At 47.3% G+C, this 18,064-nt stretch overlaps 1 long non-coding RNA gene across 1 annotated transcript in view; it reads left to right on the plus strand.

Annotated features, from left to right (window-relative positions):
• Positions 1-1,046: 1,046 nt before the first annotated feature.
• LOC146863067 (uncharacterized) overlaps positions 1,047-18,064 on the plus strand; it is a 221,800-nt gene continuing 204,782 nt past the window's right edge. Inside the window, exon 1 of the long non-coding RNA XR_014978551.1 lies at positions 1,047-1,180. This is a non-coding gene — a long non-coding RNA (uncharacterized LOC146863067). The remainder of the gene's footprint in view (positions 1,181-18,064) is intronic.

Consider the following 18,064-nt stretch of genomic DNA (forward strand, 5'->3'; position numbering starts at 1 on the left):
GGCTAGCTTCTTTAGACTGGCATAAAAGACATCCACTGACTCCTCCGGGAGTTGGCGGGCTTGGCGCAGTAGGAATCGCTCATAGTCGGCACTCACAAACGGTTCAAAGTACCCAGTGATAGCGTCGCGCAGCGTGGCATACGTCCTGGGCGGGCCAGCCTCCGTCACGTCCTTCGATATGTCGTGGATTGCTTCACCTCCTAAGTGTAGCAGCTTGGCGCGCCGTCGCTCTGCCGCGATTTCCGCCGCCACGAAGTAGTTCTCGAGCCGTTCCACCCACTTCCTCCACTGTGCCGCCTGCGACGGGGTGTGCCGGTGACTGCAAACGGCTCCAAGGGGGGTACATTGGCCATGGTTGTCGTGGGTGGGCGCGGCAGCGGGGGTAGGCTCACCTTCACCCTTTCGGGGCCGGCTCACTAGTCCTCCGGGCGTCGTGCACTGATCCTCTGGGGCCTTCCCGGTGTCCAGGGGCGTCCAGGGAGGCAGGAGGGGCGATTCCGGGCTTCAGAATGGTCAAAAACGCATCTCACGCGAGATGCGTGAGAAACGGCAATGCTGGATCGCCCGGTGCACGCGAGATGCGTGAGAAACAGCATGCGGGTCCGTTGTTCCGCGGGTGCAGGCTCCGCAGGCTCAGAAGCTTCCCGGGCAGCCAGGAGGCGGGCGCTGGAGGCCGAGGGGGAACCGGAGGGCCTGGCCAGGCAGGGGATGGGCGCAGCACGGCTGGGCACCAGGTAGGCGGTCCGGAGGCGGCTGGGGACCACGCTGGGCAGCACAAATCCTCACGAGGTGGGGAAATCAAAGCCGCTCCTTGGGCAAGAGCGCAACGCGGCGATGCACGCGATGGGGTGGCGAGACCACCTCGTCGCCAGTGTGGTGTTGGGGCCTAGGGCCTAGAAATCATGGGGCCACAACACAAGTGTACGTGACTGGTGGCTAGAACACTGCTTGCCACGCCTGGCGCTCCGGGCTCTTTATTGCTTGACATCACGTGCCTCCTGCATGGACGTCAGGCACGTCCACCGCAGGCACGTTCGCAGGGGGACATTGCTTTCGATTCTGCCAGGGACCCCCACGACAGTGGAAGGGTCTACCTGGCGACACTACAGTGGCCAGCGGCTCTCCCTGCATTGATATAGCAGCATTGGGATGCCTGACCCCAGCGGACAAGACTTACCAGGTGAATACTCCCCGAAAAGCAGGCATTGACGCGAGCCTCTCCACGGTCGCGTCTCCGCAGGTATTCACGGATTCCTCCGTGATTGGCAGCTCTCCGCTCTCTTACTTAGGCCCCTCAGAAGGGAAAGGGATATATTTAGTGTTTCTAGAATACATTAGGCCCTCTTTGACCCACCCCGATAGATAGAAGCATTAACAGTTGTCTTGCGCGCGCATATATCAGATCTTAGATACAATTGATCATCTGTCCTCTTCAGCCCAATCAACGAGGGGAAAGTGTGAGGTTTAAAGCTGAGCTAGGAACGGCTGGGCGGAAAGAGTTAATAAAGGCAGACTGGTTCATATTTTGCATAGGTCTTTTAATTAAAGCCCGGCCCGGATCGATGGTTCCTAAAGTGCATCGATACATGCAGAACCGGCCGGGGATGATGGAGGAGGTTGAAATCGCGTGTGGAAAGGCCGTCGGAGATTCCCCGCGCAGCCTTTCAGGGCCGAGCGCAATGTGTGATATTTATGGTCGAGGAAGCACTGCCTGCCGAAAGCTGCCTCCTCCCCTGCCCGCTTTACTGAGCTGTAGGGGCGGAGCATGCGTGCAAACTAGAAGTGTAGTTGTGTTAATACCTGACGCATGGCAGCCATTGGGTGCAATAACCAGTATTGTGTAATTGAATACATATTGCCTAAAAAGATAACCCTGTCCCCTAGGACTGCAAGACTGAATCTGTATTACATGGAAAGTCAAAAAAGACAGGGCATGATACATGCCCATGCACAAAAACAATCTTGCGTTACTAAAATGAACACAGGATTAGGTGATCGTGCAAGCTGATTTATTTTGCACAGTTATTATAGCTGTAACATCACAATGTTTCAGCCAGGTTCTTTCTGCCTGTGCCGCCACAGGTTCTTTTACACATAGCAGTTGGGATGAAATTGGCAGGGTTGACTACAATGTGCGAGAAGAGAAGGAAAATTCTGCAGGAGATGATGATTATGAGGCAACTGTGGCAAATGTATAATTATGCGGTAAACCGTAGGAAACCATGTGTTGTGGGACGTGCTGTTGGGCCTGTCGCTCTGGTAATGAGTGCTTGTGACTCGCTGGCGAAATGTCCTTGTACTGTTGCTTGGCTTTGCACTAGCGAGCGGATGCTTTCCCTTCACATACTTCGCGTACTTGTGAGTTGCTGGCTTCGCGGCACTTGAGATGCTGGCTTCGCGGCACTTGTGAGTTGCTAGCTTCAGGGCACATGTGAGTTGCTAGGTTTGGGGCACTTGTGAGATGCTAGCTTCGGGCACTTATGAGATGCTAGCTTTCTGGAACTTGTGAGCTGCTAGCTTGGTGGCACTTATGAGATGCTAGCTCTTTGGCACTTGTGAGATGCTAAACTTGTTCCCCAGCACACGCAAATTGAAGCTTAATCAGCATCGTTTCTCAAACAAAAGCCCCGGTACCTACTTAATCTGTGGTGATAATTCTGGATCACAGAGGGTTTCTGTATGGACGGGGTCAATGTTAATGTGTCACTTAAGCTCTCAATAAGTTCAAACAGGCCAGTTTCAATAATGCTGTAAAAGATATATATATATATATATATACGTCTGAAGTATGTGCAAAAAGGACCATTATATTACAAATATCTCACGGATTCAGTATATCATCTAAAAAGTATCTGATCCAATCTTAATACTGTGGTCCGGAATTATCACCACAGATTAAGTAGGTACCGGGGCTTTTGTTTGAGAAACGGATGCTGATTTTAACATCACTAGAGGACTAAGTTTGGAATTGATACATTTCCTTTGTCTTTACTCCCTCCCCCCTCTTTTTGCTTTCAGAGGATTCAAACACGGAGAAATGAGGTACTTTATTAACACAGGAAAGGTTTTGCAGTGTTATATTTAAGAGGCTTTAATTTTAAGTTCACATGAGGCACCTCTAATAGATTGGTACACGTCACGGAATGTGTGTTAAGATTTCAGACACACTTAGGTTTGGCGCCCTTTATATAGTTTCACTAGCAGGTTTGAAAGAGCGGCAATGGTGTTTTGTCTACACGGGCTAAACCTTTTGTTCTCTCCGTCTAGATTTGGGTTATAGCATTAATTGACTTTATTACCGCTGTTAACAATGTTTATCTTCACTATTGCGAGATCAGTCCACCTATGTGTAAATATACACTGTATTATTTACTTTGGTGTTAAACTAAGAATGACCAAGTTTTATTTTAATTCTGATTGTATACATTGGCCTTTTGTATGTTTATACTTATACAGCCTTGAGGAAGTCGCGGGACTACATTCCTTTACGCGACGAAACACGTGTTGGCTGTTGGGAGCTGTTGTGAAGGCCTATATGAATAAAAAAGAAAAGAGAGAAGATTGCATGTACGATTCATTTTGTTACACGTTGCTTGTTGTAGTATGTTTTAACAAACGTGAACACCTTAAGCTTCAATTTGCATGTGCTGGGGAACAAGTTGAGTATATGTTAGCTAACACTTTCTTTTGTGGAGTTTGTGGTTCTCCACACCTTACAGCACCGCTATAATAATTAGATAGTGGGAGATTTAATGTGTGAATCATCTTAGTGGCGCCAATACACCTATACCTAATACCACTTGTCCAAGTTCTTAATAATTGTGAGATTCTAGCTTGGTGGCACTTATGAGATGCTAGCTTGGTGGCACTTGTGAGATGCTAGCTTTTTGGCACTTGTGAGTTGCTAGCTTTCCGGCACTTGTGAGATGCGGGCTTTGCGGCACTTGTGAGTCGCTAGCTTTGCAGCACTTGTGAGATGCTAGCTTCGCGGCACATGTACGATGCTGGCTTCGAAGCACTTGTAAGACGCTGGCTTTGCGGCACTTGTGGGATGCTCTCTAGCTCTGCACCTGCTGCAACTGTGAGATGAGGGGTGTCCTTGCATCCCTGAATCTCGGCTTTCCATCGACTTGTGAGAAGAGGGCTGTGTCTACACTCCTGACATGCCAGCTGTCTCTGCACCCGTGACATGCTGTCTACGCACACGTGACATGCTAGATGTGCGTGTGACATGTTTGACTGTCCCTATAAAATGCTGTCTCTGCACCTGTGACATGCTGGCTGTGCGTGTGAGATGTTGACTGTCCCTATAAAATGCTGTCTCTGCACCCGTGACATGCTCGCTGTGCGTGTGACATGTTGACTGTCCCTATAAAATACTGTCTCTGCACCAGTGACATGCTGGATGTGCGTGTGACATGTTGACTGTCCCTATAAAATGCTGTCTCTGCACCCATGACATGCTGTCTCTGCACCCATGACATGCTGGCTGTGCGTGTGACATGTTGACTGTCCCTATAAAATGCTGTAGCTGCGCCCGTGACCTGCTGGATGTGCGTGTGACATGTTGACTGTCCCTATAAAATGCTGACTCTGCACCCGTGACATACTGGCTGTGCGTGTGACATGTTGACTGTCCCTATAAAATACTGTCTCTGCACCCATGACATGCTGGCTGTGCGTTTGACATGTTGACTTTCCCTATAAAATGCTGTCTCTGCACCCGTGACATGCTGTCTCTGCACACGTGACATGCTAGATGTGCGTGTGACATGGTTGACTGTCCCTATAAAATGCTGTCTCTGCACCCGTGACATGCTGGCTGTGCGTGTGACATGTTGACTGTCCCTATAAAATGCTGTCTCTGCACCCGTGACATGCTGGCTGTGCGTGTGACATGTTTGACTGTCCCTATAAAATGCTGTCTCTGCACCCGTGACATGCTGGCTGTGCGTGTGACATGTTGACTGTCCCTATAAAATGCTGTCTCTGCACCCGTGACATGCTGGCTGTGCGTGTGACATCTTGACTGTCCCTATAAAATGCTGTCTCTGCACCCGTGACATGCTGGCTGTGCGTGTGACATGTTGACTGTTCCTATAAAATGCTGTCTCTGCACCCGTGACATGCTGTTTCTGCACACATGACATGCTAGATGTGCGTGTGACATGTTTGACTGTCCCTATAAAATGATGTCTCTGCACCCGTGACATGCTGGCTGTGAGTGTGACATGTTCACTGTCCCGATAAAATGCTGTCTCTACACCCGTGACATGCTGGCTGTGCGTGTGACATGTTGACTGTGCCTATAAAATACTGTCTCTGCACCGGTGACATGCTGGCTGTGCGTGTGACATGTTGACTGTCCCTATAAAATGCTGTCTCTGCACCCGTGACATGCTGTCTCCGTACACGTGACATGCTAGATGTGCGAGTGACATGTTTGACTGTCCCTATAAAATGCTATCTCTGCACCCGTGACATGCTGGCTGTGCGTGTGACATGTTGACTGTCCCTATAAAATGCTGTCTCTGCACCCGTGAATTGCTAGATGTGCGAGTGACATGTTTGACTGTCCCTATAAAATGCTGTCTCTGCACCCGTGACATGCTGGCTGTGGGTGTGACATGTTGACTGTCCCTATAAAATGCTGTCTCTGCACCCGTGATATGCTGGCTGTGCTTGTGACATGTTGACTGTCCCTTTGAGATGCTGGTGGCTGTGGATAGTGTACCGGGGAAGGTTTGCAAGGACAGGCCTGAAATCACGCGTCACGTGACATATTTCATTTCCAGGGTGCGGCGCCGCAGAAGAGGGGTGCCGAGGCAGGCCCTCGAGTTCCCACAGACTCGTGAAAGACATCGTGCTAATGACCACATCATGGACTCAGCATACATGTGCAGGAGCGTGGAAACACGTAGCACACAAGCATCTCCAAGCCACACCCTGATCCTGCGTCGGTGTGAGCACATACCTGTGAACATGTGCAGACATGCGCAATTACAACGCCGTGCAATGCTGTCAGGCTTTCGAGGGGTTAAAATTCATGTTCATATCACATACAAAGACTAGGTTACGGCCATGCAGCCACAGTAAAAAGGGCCTTTAAGCATTCAATTTAACAAGAAAACAATACGTGCAGCCCCAAATGGAAACATTATTTTGTACACACTCCGCGACCCAATGTCACCCAAAAATGAAATGTGCCCCATGTATTACCATAACTCAACACACTAGCAACCTCTTAAAAATAAGGGCAATGACGTCTACGTAGCCAATACCCAGTCTGAAACACGATACTGTTAGGCTTTCTGAAATCTCATCATTTAATTAAGAGGAGAAAAGAAAAGAAACCAGCGGGTTCCGGCTTTGCACAAAGCCTTACTGCACCCCCGGGATCCCGCCAAAGATAAATTATTGGTCTCTTTCTTCAACCGTAGGTTGTTCACATGGCGGAGCCTTCTGACAAAAAGCAAGCAAGTGGTGCGCGCGCCACAGCCAGACATATGTTTTGCATTATCGGGCACGATAATGCAAAACACCCGATAATCTAAAACAGATGTCGGCCGTGCGGGTAACAGATACCAATAGGCCATGGGCGGGGCAAATGCGGGACAAGCGCCTGCATTTTCCCAATTGCGTGCTGTCTTTGTTAGAAAGACGCACGCAACGCCCAATAGCCTGCAACGATAACAAAAGCACACGCATGAGCGTGTGGTCAGCTTTCAGAAACCCCTACATGAAGTCTCACTGCGCACTGCAACGCTAGGGGCGAGACCTAAAAAGCACTCTGCACAACGCTTCCTCACATGAAGCACGTTCACTATGTTTTCTGAACGAGAGACTGTCTTCTACTTTTCAAGGTAAATGGAACAGTTCTCGTTTCATCACTTTTATTATTTGCAATCTTTGGGATCATGTTTTTTATGTTTTGCTCCGCACTGCAATTAGAGTTCTCGTTGCATCACGTTTATTGTTTGCAATCTTTAGGATCAGCAGCCTAACTTTTTTTCATTTTTTAGCATCTCACATCACTTGCAGCAGTTTAATGTTCCGGAACGCTCAGGCAATGGCACAATGGTTCCCCGTTCGCTTTAGAGGTAAACACCCCTCGGATTTCTTTGTTATCGAGCACTCCTCCTGTGTTTTTTGTTGCTAAGTATAGATTATGACGTTTCTTTCGCGCACAGTCCTTGGTTGCAAAGTCCACGCATTGGCAGTGCACTAGTTGCCACTGTACATGTGAGTGTGACACCACTGATCGCTTCATTGTGCATGGTAGTGTAGCATTTTGTAACAGGTACAGTATTATACACAAGTGGTGTTTTTTTTTTATAAATGCAGTTGTTTTAGCAGCATTGATTTCTAGAACCTCGAGTTTTACCTCACTGGGCCATTCTGCATGTACCGTTTTGTAGCAGCTCATTACTTTTCTGCGGACACATGGTCGCTGTAGTCTACCGCACCATTGGCACTTTTATGGTTTTACATGTATGAGGTACGATTTTTGGCTAATTGGGTCACAAATGTATTTTATGGTTTGGCTATATCATATTCCACTTGCAACTCGTATTTTGCATATGACACAAGCATCAACTGGAGTAGCAGTTGTCATTTGGCATTTTTGTGGAATGTCGTACACTGCAGGAGAGCCAAGCCATGCGTCACCCCAAATAAGCTCTCAAGAATTCACAATGCAAGATTTTATCGAACCTTTGTGGCCCCATTGCAGAACACTGGTGCACAAAAGGACAAATCCAAGAGTATAACCTTTCAACCAATGGAGTAAACTCTATTTGCGCTAGTGCAGGACGTGTGCACATTAGCTAGTGGACAGTGCACTGAGCTGTGCAGTGGTATAATTTATTTTTTTCAAATCAATTTTTGATTTATTCCGCAGCTCCACTACGGGAGGGCATAAGGTTATTACAGAGATTTTTTTTTCAACAATCTGTAGAAACGTAGTCTTTTTTTTTTTGTCCTCATTTATGCGATTTAAAAGGTTATGGTAAACAGGGACACCTTCTGCTAGGTGTATTGGAACCACCCTTAGGTAGCGAGGTGAGACCATGTCTTGAAGAACCTTCAAATTCGATTGGGTTTATCCACCACGAATCCACCATGATAGTTCACCTGAATTTGTTGGGTCGCATCAGGTAAAATCATTGGACACCCCTTCCTACACTTCCAATAAATTCTTGTCGTAAAGCTCCCAATATCTTGTTTGTTTACTCTTCCCTCTAGATTTGTCTAGTTTTCTGACCTTATCCACTGAACAAAGCCAATCTACTACTTTAGGGGGGGGGGGGGAGAATACAATTTACACACACCTCGCGTCTAGCAAGTAAAATTAAGACAAATAATAAATATCTTTGGTTTTAGCTCAAATTAATAGTAGAATCATGACTATCCAAGATACCAAAAATAACAGTAAATGTGCTTACCTTAATATTTGTTTCTAATGCCTTATTAATAATCTTACCAACTTCTTCCCAAAATATGTCAAGATGGGCACACAGGTGGAACATATGGGTATCGTTCGCTTTTGACTCGTGACATTTAGGACACAGTTTCATCGCCTGATTGTTCATTTTAGATAACTTCTCAAGTGTCCAGTAAGACCTATGTAAAGTAAAAAGATGATTTTTCCTAAGGGGTGCAGAAACAATATTATGCCATAAAAAAGTGCAGGATTCTTGCCATTTCTGTTGCAAGTCTTGAGCCGGGAAGACTTTCTTCCAAATGTCATCTAGTGTAGTGAATTCGTCTTTTTCTTTCTCAATCCAATACCACTTTGATACCTCTTTCTGGGCTGAGTCTTTTTGAATTTCTTCCTCCAATTTCCGAGTGGATTCTAGATTTTCCTCTTGTTCCTTTGACCAGCTCAGCAACTGATGTTACTTAAACCTGGATATTTCCCCATTAGTTTTTTCTGATAGTAAATCCCAACTGAGTAGATGTCCACCTTTATAAAGTGCACCCCATTTCGATATTCCTGCTTTCTTCAGTGGGCCTGCTAGAGAGTCTTTTAAGCAGTCAGGGGTTCCGGGTGAATTCCATATTGGTGCCGAGCTACTATAATAAGGAATCTTCCATACCCTTCTTTTTTCGTACCACATTTTGTACGCTGCTCCTAGTACCTTTAATTAAACTTTTTTAAAGTACTTCGGATTCCCGAACTTAAAAGACAATGGTCATCAGAGGTTGCAACTTTCCATTAGGAAAAGTAAAGCTCATGTGGTCTAAAGAGAATTCTTATGTTTTTAAATTGGAAGGCTATATAGTAAGCCAAGAGGTCTGCGCTTGCAATACCACCACAATATTTCCTCTGGCATAACTTTCACCATGCTATCCTTACGCCTTTAGAGGCCCAGATAAAGGTGTTGATTTCGCTTTGGTTCTTCTTTAGCCATTGATGTTTAAACTCCAAGGGGACGGCATTAAATAGAAACGTGAATTTAGGCAGGATCGCCATTTTAATAACATTGGCTCTGCCCATAAATGTAAGAGATAAACAGCTCCATGATTTTAGTAATTTCCTAATTTCCTTTACTTTTGAATTCAAATTTGCTTGGGCGATTTCATCAATATTCTTTAAGATTTCTATCCCCAAGTATTTATGCTGTTCTTAAGTCCCGTTGTTGCTGGGTTCATGTTCCAACACATAGTCTCCGTCTTTTGATGGTTGACTTGGTAACCAGAGATATTCCCAAAATCTGTTAATGATTTTGATATAGTGAAGAAAGACTTATTTAAATCACTAGTATAGATAATTAGGTCGTCGGCATATAGTGCGACTTTCATAGCCCACCCTTTGAATTTAAATGGAATAATTCCCTGGGACATTCTAAGCATGTTAGATAGGGGTTCTATATATAGATTAAAAAGATGGGGCAAGAGCGGGCAACCTTGCCTCGTACCTCTTTTAATCTGGAATTCCTTCGTTAGACTTCCATTTATAAGAATTTTTGCTACTGGGACCTTATATATGTTTTTAACTGTTCTTAAGAAGTTTACCCCCAACCCATAGTAAGAAATGGCAGCTTGTAGGAATGACCAGTTCACGCTATCAAATGCTAAAGCATCAAATGTAAGAACCGCAAGGGGAATCTGTTCCTGGGTGGCGATATCAATAGCTCCAATAAGTTGGTGAGTAAGCTCATGTAACTTTCTCCCCCTAATAAAACCTTTTTGGTCATTATTAATAAGTTTATCCATAATGGGTCCCAGTCTAGTTGCTAAAATCTGCGTGAAAATGTTGTAGTCGTTGTTCAGGAGGGATATAGGTCTATACGACTCACATTTGAGGGGGTCTTTGCCAGGTTTCAAAATCAAACTATTAGTGGCCTCATTCCATGATTTTGGAATTGGTATGCCTTATAGAAAGATTGAGTTAAAAAGGTCCACTAGGTACTGGGCCAGAGAATCTTTCAAAACTAGGTAAAGCTCATTTGGGATGGCATCTGGGCCAGCTGCTGTCCCTTTCTTTAATCTGTTTATCGCCTTCAGGACCTCCTCGATCATGATTGCAGCATTTAGTGATTCGCAGAGGAATACGTCCAACTTAGTAATTTGTGAGTCCTTTAAATAGGAATCTACTGCAGGGCCCAAAGGTGTTAAATCTTCCTCATACAGTACTTGAAAAAAGTCCAGAAATGCCTCTTCTATATCAGTCCTGTCTTCTACCTTTACCCCATCCCGATCCCTATGTACAGCCATAATTTTGTTTCTGTTAGATTCAGTTTTTTGTTTCCATGCTAGAAGCTTTCCGCTATTCTCCAAATATTCATAATTTGACAAAGTGCTGGCCTCCCATCTTTTCCTTACTCTTCCTTCCAGATAAAGTGATAGGTCATACATTTTTTTTAGAGATTTCTTCTAATGCTTTTTCTTGCTCTTCCTCCGATGTTAGAGCTTAACACCTTTTTTGCCGATCTAATATATCCACCTCTAGCTGGCTTATCTGATGCCTCACCTCCTTGTTCCTCATATTTCCCCTAATTACTGCTTTATAAGCATTCCAGACCACATGGTTAGATACTTCTCCATTAGCATTAATTTGGAAATAGTCTGTTGTTGCGTCCCTCAATGCTCCAACAACTTGTTGGTCTAACAAAAGTGTGCGGTCTAACGTCCACCTTGTATCGCCCTGAAGAAAATTTTGATTTAATTCCAACTGGTCTAAGGAGTGGTCAGAGAGGTGTGCAGGTACATGGGCCACCTCTCTTAAATTTTTGCTTAACAGTTTATCTATTAAAAAGAAATCAATCCTAGAAGCATCACCATACTTATAATTCCTATAAGTGAATCTAATAAATTGAACACCTTTGGTCTCCAAGAAATCGACCAGTCCCAGGTCATCTCTAAATCTGCTCAGCCATTCCCTCATTCGTGGGAGGTTGGAAACTCTTCCTGGTGGATGCCTGTCATTCGTGGATCTATTAGTATGTTAAAATCTCCGCAAAGGTTGATTGGTGTGGTTATGTTGATTAGTTGGGCATATAGAGATTGAAGTGGTGTGGGATCGTCTATGTTAGGGTCATAGTAACCGACTACCGATATATGGCTATCTCCTATTTTAATCTTCACAATGGCCCATCTACCTTTTGAGTCAACGCATTCCTCTAGGATTACTGCCCTCGATGGTTTTTTAATTATTATTGCTACTCCCTTAACAGCACAGGTCTGATTAGTGCATACACTGTGATCCACCCATTTTTCATGTTTTATCATTTCGGACCATTCTGTTTTTTGGAGGTGGCTTTCTTGCAAAATAATAACGTCACTCTTTACCAATTTTAAATACTCAAAAAATGTTTGTCTTCTTCTTTTCACTCTAAGCCCATTTACATTCCAAGTTGTGATTTTTATCTCACCTATCTTGATGTTGTATATTTAATCTGTGTTTTATGATAACTATGACCGTGTGTTCCATAAATATTGCATATTTGGACAATATTTTTTTTGTTTTTCTTCCCAAATGCTCCCCACCCAAAAGAAAAAACGTGAATTGTGGTCAAAAAGGGAAGTGATACTGTCCCTCCAACCCCACCCTGGAGAACCCTCCCTACTGTCATTGGGCTAACCTAGTTGCCTTAATTGAGTACCGTTCTCGTGAGGTGCATATTTACATTGTTTCTGGCTCTTACTTATTTGCTCTTATTCGTTCCAACAGTGTCTCTACTTCATTTGGCTCCCTAATGTTAAAGGTCTGAATATTCCACATAATTTTCAGGAGGGCTGGAAATTTCAATTGGACCGTTGCTCCTACAGCTCTCAGATCTTGCATAAAATTTCCCAAAGCCCACTGTCTGTCTTATGTTTCTTTAGAGATATCAGAGCGGATTTTGTAGTTATAACCATCTTTGGAGAGGGTGCCTACCTTTAAAGCCTTATTTAGAATACTTTCCTTTAGAGTGTAGGTTTTAAAATTAACGAGTATTCTCCATGAATTTTTTCTTGATTAATTCAACCTAAAAGGGTCTCTATGTACCCTTTGAATGTCATCATCTAGGTTTTTTTCGTCTAGCTCTGGAGAGATTTCTTTTAACAATTGAACTATGGCATTTTTTGCATTCTGCCCTTCAGAGCTTTCACGGATATTTAATATTCGTAGATTGTTCCGTCTTGAATTATTCTCTAAAGTCTCAACTTTGTCTCTAAGCTCTTTTTCATTTGATCTTAATTTGTTGATATTGCTTTGGCAGGTTTTCACTTCTTCCCTGGTCTGCTCCAGTGTATTTTCCATGGCAGACACTCGATCCACTAAGGCATTGACCTTTGACTCCAGCGCCTCACATGTTGCTTGTATTCTCTCTTGATCTTTTTCAGACTTGGCGAAATTCAAATTCATTTCTTTAAAGAGTGATCCCATCAAGTTCCCAATTCAACCTGCATAGGTAACTCCGAATTTGAGTCCCTGTTCAAGGCTCTCTGGAGTCAATTATTTCTGCTCTCAGGCCCCTCTTCCACCTCTAGGCTGTTTTCTTCCATAGGTTCTCTTACCATGAGAGTTTGAAACCGGTTAGAGGTTTCCATTGAAATTATGTTAGGGGTAAGTGTTAATTTGTGCGTGGATAAACCTTTATTTTCACACCTTTTTTCTAATATCTCGTTTTTAGGGGCTGACTTCTCCTGAACTTTAAAGAAGGTATGAAGTGAGGGTGTTACTTTTAAGTTTGCTACTTTTTTTGATTGTTCTTTTTTCGCTGCTTTGGCGGCTCTGGTTGAAATCACAACTGCAGTGCTCCCCTTTTGACCTCTTTTTTTATTAACTGTATTAACCTTCTCGAAGGTTGTAGATTCTTCTTCGGGGAGAGGTGGCTGATCTATTTCGTTATCTCTGGGAGCTGGAGCCGAACCTCTATTTCTTAGCATGTACCTTATATCTTGGGTATGGCTCTTCACGGTCCCTCTTCTTCCCACTACACTTAATTCTATGTTGTCTTTCTTGGGGGGGTCTTGAGGTGTTACGTCGGCGTGGGCCAACCCTTCCTCCTGGTGAGGTTTTGTGCCAACCTTGGAGACCAACAGAGTCCCTCATTTGCCCCTTCCCCTCCTCTTTATTGGATTCATGCACTCTGAGTGCTTTGAGGCTTTATTTTCTTTATTTTCTATATATTTGTTGTAATCCTTGTGCTCCTCCCAAGATTCGTTAATGTCATTAGTCTCATCTATTTTTAACTTACAATCCTGCTCTGCTTCTATACTTGCAATATTTGGAAGTAGGTTACTTGGGGGGCCTCTGTAACTTGCTTGAGTTGCTGCTCTCCTCCGAGATTGCAATCCTTCCACAGCCGCCGTCCAGATGTCTCCCCGCCTCTTAGTCGCGTTCGGAGGGTTGGGAACCGGCTTTCCACCAGGTCTCGCATCCGCCTTGGCTTTTACCTCCGTACTGCCTTCTGCTTTCCCCGGCTGCTGGAATTCAATTCAATCCACTGTATTCGCCCCTTCTGCTCCCTCAGGCAGACCCAAAACCCTCACGTTGTTACACTGAGAGCGGCCATCCACATTCTCCACTGTTCTTTCCAGTGGCTTCACATGTGCCAGGAGCTGCTACTCCTCCAAAGCTGCGTTCAGGATACTTGGAGGGACTTTGGCAAGTTCTTGCTCAATGTCGTGTACCTTGTAAGTCAGCTTGTGATGATCTGCGCAGTCCAGCGTGAAGTCGACTGTAATTCTGTCTATGCCGTCCTCAAAGGAAGTGCCCGTTTGTCAAGGGAGGTACCCACTGCGAGTACAGACTCTAGTTTGGAGTCCAGGCTGTCCACTGTCACCTGCCCTGGCAGCCAACGATCCCCATCGGCTTGGTTCACTGAGGAGCGGCCAAATGTCAACAAATCCCCTGTCTGCAGGCGGGCCACCGTTGTGCCAGACTCCCAGGCACCATGTATGACATGCTGTGCAGTGCAGTGAGGCCAGCGGGGCCCTCTCCTCCAGTCAGTGTATGCTAGCCAGGAATCTTCGTTTGTGCGAAACCAATGGAAATGCCCCATACACCCAAGAGCTCACTACCAGGGGGCGACGAAACGCAGCACATCCCTGTCGCCTCCTCCGATCTAACAGTGGCAACTAGATTCTGTGTACCCCAGTGAGAGACGGCAGATCAGGAGGTGCACCAAGGGCCTGGGCCTGAACCAACCCCTGTTCCTCTGGCACCCACCGCCACCTACGGCTGCAGGGCACAGTGTGCGCCACCCACTGGCACTAGGCCTGGGCCTGACTCAACCCCCAGGCCTCCCAGGCCTCCTCCGCTCCGTGTCCCACCTTCTCCCCACCTGGACATCAACACCGGGCCTCAGTCTGCCGCACTCTCTCTGAATTTCTGACACCGCTGGAGCCTCAGCCAGGCAGGATTTCACAAGCCTGGGTACAGCAGTGGCCGCAAAGTCCACTGGGGAACCTCCAGATGTAGGTGATGCAACGGGGTCTCCTTAGGCATGAAGAACAAGTTACTTACCTTCGGTAACGATGTATCTGTAAGAAACATTAGTTAGTTAGATTCCTCACCTTAGAATATCCCCAGGCGTCAGACTGGATCCGGAAGATTTTTCGTCAGCAATACCCCTTGCGCGTCGCTAGGCGTCGTCTGCGGCTCCGCGTCCGTCGTCGGCGTCGTGCGCCGGGATGACGTCGTCGGAGTACTTAGACGCCGCCCTCGCGCGCTGACGTCAGTTCTTGTACATAGCCTTCCGCGCCAGGAACGCAGAGCCATGCAAAGACCGACACTGGTGCCAAAAATAAAATCTAGGGGCCTGAAAAGGATAACCTTAACCCTAGATGTCAGTTCGCAGAACGGGGAGGATGGGTGGGTCGGTGAGGAATCTAACTAACTAATGTTTCTTACAGATACATCGTTACCGAAGGTAAGTAACTTGTTCATCTGAAAGAAACACGTTAGTTAGATTCCTCACCTTAGAATAGATACCCAAGCAATACCATCCCCGGTGGTGGGTCTGCGAACCAAGATCACACCAGAAAGTCCTGGAGGACAGAACGGCCAAAGAAGCCATCCCTCCGGACTTGGCTGTCAAGGCAATAATGCCTGGCAAACGTGTGTAGCGAAGCCCACGTCGCCGCCTGACAGATGTCCTGCAAAGGGACTCCCCGTCCCAAGGCAGTAGTAGCCGCCGTGGCCCGAGTAGAATGGGCACGCAGCCCAACAGGAGGGTCCTTTTTTGCCAAAGAGTAACAAATTTTGATGCACAAAACGACCCACCGAGAGATGGTCCGTTTGTGCACAGCTTTCCCCTTCTTAGCACCCACGTATCCAACGAAAAGTTGGTCGTCCACCCGGAACTGCTTAGTGCGGTCCAAATAAAAGGAGAGCGCACGTTTTGGGTCCAGACGGTGGAGCTTCTCTTCCTCTTTGGAAGGATGCGGAGGCGGAAAGAAGGTGGGCAAGGTGACAGACTGCCCAAGATGAAATGGAGTCACCACTTTCGGAAGAAAGGAGGGACGAGGCCGAAGGACAACCTTGTCCGGATGAACAGACAGAAAAGGAGGCTTTGAAGATAAAGCCTGGAGCTCACTCACCCGTCTAGCCGAGGTGATGGCTACCAGAAAAGCAGTCTTAAGAGTCAGAAGACGAAGAGGACAATTGTGAAGAGGCTCGAAGGGAGCGCACATCAGGAATGTCAAGACCAGATTCAAGTCCCACTGAGGCATTACAAAAGGGACAGGAGGGAACGTGTGAGTAATGCCTTTTAGAAAGCGTGTAACCACAGGGGACTTGAAAAGAGAAGGCTGATCAGGAAGCCGCAAGAAGGCAGAGATGGCAGCAAGATAACCTTTCAGGGTGCCCAGGGCAGAGCCCTGCCGGGCCAGAGAAAGAAGAAAGAGGAGAACCTCAGAAAGAGGGGCGGAAAGGGGATCCACAGCCTTTGCTGTGCACCATGCCACAAATTTGTTCCACCGGCAGGCGTATACCGTCTTTGTGGAGGGACGCCTGGCTGCCAGAATGATATCACAGACTTCAGGAGGCAAGTCAAATGGCATCAACTGCCGCCGCTCAATCTCCACGCATGGAGGTGGAGGCTGGACAGGTTCGGGTGGAGGACCGTCCCCTGCTGCTGCGACAGAAGATCCTCCCGAAGGGGCAGACGTATCGGGGGATCGGTCAACATACTGAGTAGCTCGGGATACCAGTATCTTCGTGCCCAATCCGGAGCCACCAAGATGACTTGGGCCCGGTCGTGCCTGATCTTCTTCAGCACTCTGGGCAGAAGTGGTATAGGCGGAAAGGCGTACAACAGACCGCAACTCCACTCGTGACGAAAAGCGTCGCCGAGCGAGTGCCGCCTTGGAAATTCCAACGCGCAGAACTGCTGACATTGCGCGTTCTCTTCGGTGGCGAATAGATCTAACCAAGGCTCTCCCCACTGCTGAAAGAGACCTTGCGCCACTTCGGAGTTCAGACGCCATTCGTGATCCATCATGCACCGGCGGCTGAGTTCGTCTGCTCTGGCGTTCAGAGAGCCTGCCAGATGTTGAACCACTAGGGTGACGCCCTGGTGTTCCAGCCATGTCCAGAGGCGCAGAGCCTCCTGACAAAGGGTCCACGACCCCACCCCGCCCTGTTTGGTGCAATACCACATGGCGGTGGTGTTGTCCGTGAACACCTGCACGACACTTCCCCTGACAGAGGGAAGGAAGGCTTTCAGTGCAAGTCGGATCGCTCTCAACTCCAACAGGTTGATGTGGAGACGAGACTCCGCCGGAGACCAGAGGCCTCTGATCTCCGCCTCTCCCATATGGCCACCCCATCCCAGGAGGGACGCATCCGTCACTACGACATGCTCCGGTTGGGGAAGGGAGAGGCTCCTGCCCATGACCCAATCGCGGTCCGTGAGCCACCACTGCAACTGCTGTGCAGTGCCCTCCGAGATCAAGACATGGTCGGACAGGTTGCCGTGATGCTGGGCCCACTGAAACTTCAGGTCCCACTGCAGAGCCCGCATGCGCCGCCTGGCGTGATGCACTAGTAGGATGCAGGAGGCCATCAGCCCCAGAAGCCACAACACTAGCCTGACCGAAACCCAGGATAGAGGCCGAAAGATGGGAATCAGGGCCTGTATATCCCGGACCCGCTGTTCCGGTGGATAGACCCGGAACTGCGCCGAATCGAGAACCGCTCCGATGAAGAGGAGCTTCTGAGAGGGACTCAGGTGTGACTTCGGCACGTTGATGGAAAACCCCAGCAAATGCAGGAGATCCGCCGTAGTCTGGAGGTGGGAGACGACTGCCTGGGGCGAGCCCGCCTTCAACAACCAGTCGTCGAGATGGGGGAAGACTGGAACCCCTGATCTGCGCAGATGAGCTGCGACCACCGCCATCACTTTCGTGAACAACCGAGGGGCACTGGTGAGGCCGAAGGGGAGCACGGTAAACTGAAAGTGCTCTTGGCCCACCGTGAACCGCAGGTAACGCCGGTGGGCCGGCAGGACGGGGATGTGGAAATAAGCGTCCTGCAAGTCCAACGCTACCATCCAGTCTCCGGGGTCTAGGGCAGCTAGAACCTGAGCCAAAGTCAACATCTTGAACCGTTCCTTCCGGAGGAAGGCAT

This window comes from Triturus cristatus, chromosome 2_2 (genome assembly GCF_964204655.1).
Source record: "Triturus cristatus chromosome 2_2, aTriCri1.1, whole genome shotgun sequence".
Lineage (NCBI taxonomy): Eukaryota > Metazoa > Chordata > Amphibia > Caudata > Salamandridae > Triturus > Triturus cristatus.